This window comes from Elephantulus edwardii, unplaced genomic scaffold (genome assembly GCF_000299155.1).
Source record: "Elephantulus edwardii isolate Elephantulus edwardi_28Jun2011 unplaced genomic scaffold, EleEdw1.0 scaffold00568, whole genome shotgun sequence".
NCBI lineage: Eukaryota > Metazoa > Chordata > Mammalia > Macroscelidea > Macroscelididae > Elephantulus > Elephantulus edwardii.
In genome coordinates this window covers 273271-276764 of record NW_006400318.1, presented here as the reverse complement: position 1 = coordinate 276764, position 3494 = coordinate 273271, and the positions used below count along the sequence as shown (strand labels likewise).

The 3494-nt window shown below is 61.0% G+C and overlaps 1 pseudogene; it reads left to right on the top strand.

Moving 5' to 3' along the window:
• Positions 1 to 554: 554 nt before the first annotated feature.
• The window catches only part of LOC102873789, a 36139-nt pseudogene continuing 33199 nt past the window's right edge, over positions 555 to 3494 (top strand).

Sequence of the window (3494 nt, the reverse complement as noted above, 5' to 3'; positions counted from 1 at the left end):
CCCCACCATTTGTGACCCGACTCGGCTCGCGAAGCTCCCCGCCAGCTCTGAACTTTGGGACTGGCAAAGGTGCCGTGCGCAGAAGAAGTGGATGGTGGGAGTGGACTTGAAGTATGACACACACCTGCAGCTGTGACCCACGACTCCCAACTTCAGGTATCGCATTGCTCGCCCCGACCCGGCTCGCGAATTCCCCCCACCACCTCTGACCCGACCCGGCTCGCGACCTCCCCACACCAGCTCTGACCTGACACGGGTCGCGACACCAACACAAGCTCTGAACTTTGGGACTGGCCAAGGTGCCATACGCAAACGCAGTGGATGGTGGGAGTGGACTTGAAGTATGACACACGCCTACAGCTTTGACCCACGACCCCCATCTTCAGGTTTCGCATTGCTCCCCCCGAACCGGCTCGCGACATCCTCCCACCAGCTCTGACCCGACCCAGCTCGAGACCTCCCCCCAACATCTCTGACCCGACTCGGATCGCGACCCCCCCGCCAGCTCTGAACTTTGGGACTCTTCAGGGTGCCGTGCGTAGACGCAGTGGACCATGGGACTGGAGTTGAAGTATGACACACCCCTGCAGCTCTTATCCTCGACCCCGATGTTCAGGTATCGCATTTCTCCCCCTGACCCGGCTCGTGACCTCCCCCCACCAGCTCTGACCCAACCCGGATCGTGACCTCACCCCACCAGCTCTGACCCGACTTGGCCCGTCACCCTCCCCCCCCGCCCCACCAGCTCTGAACTTTGGGACTGGCCAAGGTCCCGTGAGCATACGCAGCGGATGTTGGGAGTGGGCTTGAAGTATGGCACACCCCTTCAGCTCTGACCCAGGACACCCATCTTCAGGTATCGCAATTCTCCACCCGACCCGGCTCGTGACCTCCCCGCAGCTGGTCTTACCCAACCTGGCTCGCGACCTACCTGACCAGGTCTAACCCGACCCGGCTCGCGACCTCCCCCCACCAGCTCTGTCCCGACTCGACTGGCGACACCAACCACCAGCTGTGAATATTGGAACTGGCCAAAGTGCCGTGCGCAGACACAGTGGATGGTGGGAGTGGACTTGAAGTATGACACAACCCTGCAGCTCTGACCCCCGACCCTCATCTTCAGGTATCGCATTGCTCCCCCCGAACCGGCTCGTGACCTCCCCCCACCAGCTCTGACCTGACTCGGCTCGCAACGCCCTCGCCAGCTCTGAACTTTGGGATTGGCCAAGGTGCCGTGTGCAGACGCAGTGGGTGGTGGGAGTGGACTTGAAGTATGACAGACCCCTGCAGCTCTGACCCACGACCCCCATCTTCAGGTATCGCATTGCTCTCCACGAACTGGCTCGAGACATCCCCCCACCAGCTCTGACCCAATTCAGCTCGCGACCCCCCCGCAAGCTCTGAACTTTGGGACTGGCAATGGTGCCGTGCACAGACACAGTGGATGGTGGGAGTGGACTTGAAGTATGACACACCCCTGCAGCTATGACCCATGACCCCCAACTTCAGGTATTGCATTGCTCCCCCCGGCCTGCCTCGTGACCTCCCCCCACAAGCTCTGACCCTACCCGGCTCGCGACCTACCCGACCAACTCTGAGCCGACTCGGCTCACGACCCCCTGCCAGCTCTGAACTTTGGGACTGGGCAAGGTGCCTTGCGCAGACGCAGTGGACAGTGGGAATGGACTTGTAGTATGACACACCCCTGCAGCTATGACCCACGACCCCCAACTTCAGGTATTGCATTGCTCCCCTCGACCTGCCTCGCGACCTCCCCCCACAAGCTCTGACCCTACCCAGCTCGCGACCTACCTGACCAACTCTGAGCCGACTCGGCTCGCGACCCCCTGCCAGCTCTGAACTTTGGGACTGGCCAAGGTGCCGTGCGCAGACGCAGTGGACAGTCGGAGTGGAATTGAAGTATGACACACCCCTGTAGGTATGACCCCCAACCCCCAACTTCAGGTATCGCATTGCTCCCCCGACCCGGCTCACGATTACCCCCCCGCCAGGTCTAACCCGATCCGACTCGCAACCTCCCCCCACCAGCTCTGACCCAACTCGGATCGTGCAAACCCCTCCACCGGGAACTTTGGGTCTGGCCACTTTGCTGTACGCAGACGCAGTGGACAGTGGGAGTGGACTTGAATTATAACACATGCCTGCAGCTCTGTCCCACGACCCCCATCTTCAGGTGTCACATTGCTCATCCGACCAGCTCGCAACCTCCCCCCAGCAGCTCTGACCCGACTCAGCTCACGACCGCTCCGCCAGCTGTAATCTTTGGGACTGGCCAAGGTGCCATGCGCAGATGCAGTGGACGGTGGGAGTGGACTTGAAGTATGACACACCTCTGCATCTTTGACCCACGACGGTCATCATCAGGTATCGCAATGCTCCCACTGACCTGACTCGCGAATTCCCCCCACCAGCTCTGACCTAACTTGGCTCGTGAACCACTTGCCAGCTATGAACTTTGGGACTGGCCAAGGTGCCGTGCGCAGACGCAGTGGATGGTGAGAGTGGACTTGAAGTATGACACACCCCTGCAGCTCTGACCCAGGACACCCATCTTCAGGTATCGCATTGCTGCCATCGACCCGGTTTGGGAAGTCCCCCCACCAGCTCTGACCTGACCCGACTCATGACCTCCCCCCACCAGCTCTGAAATTTGGGACTGCCCAAGGTGCCGTGCGCAGATGCAGTGGACGGTGGGAGTGGACTTGAAGTATGACACACCTCTGCAGCTCTGACCTGCGAACCCCATCTTCAGGTATGGCATTGCTGCCATCAACCCGGTTCGGGACGTCCCCCAACCAGCTCTGACCCGATCCGGCTCTCGACATCCCTCCATGAGCCCTGACCTGACTCGGCTCGTGACCCCACACCCCCCCGCCACCTCTGAATTTTGGGACTAGCCGAGGTGCCGTACGGAGACGCAGTGGACGGTGGAAGTGGACTTGAAGTATGACACACCACTGCAGCTCTGACCCGCGACCCCCATCTTCAGGTATCGCATTGCTCCCCTCGACCCGGCTCGTGACGTCCCCCCAACACCTCTGACGTGACCCGGCTCGCGACCTCCCCCCACCAACTCTGACACAACTCGGCCCGTGACGCCCCCCCACCCGCCAGCTCTGAACTTTGGGACTGGCAAAGGTGCCTAGCAGAGGCGCAGTGGACGGTGGGAGTGGACTTGTAGTATGACACACACCTGCACCTCTGTTCGACGACCTCCATCTTCAGGTATCGCATTGCTCCCCCTACCCGGCTCGCGACCTCCCACCACCACCTCTGACCCGACCTGGCTCATGACCTAGCCAACTGTCTCTGACCCGACTCGGTTCGTGAGCCCCCTGACAGCTCTGAATTTTGGGACTGGCGAAAATGCCGTGCACACACGCAGTGGACGGCGGGAGTGGACTTGATGTATGACACACAGCTGCAACTCTGACCGACGACCCCCATCTTCAGGTATCGCATTGCTCCCCCCC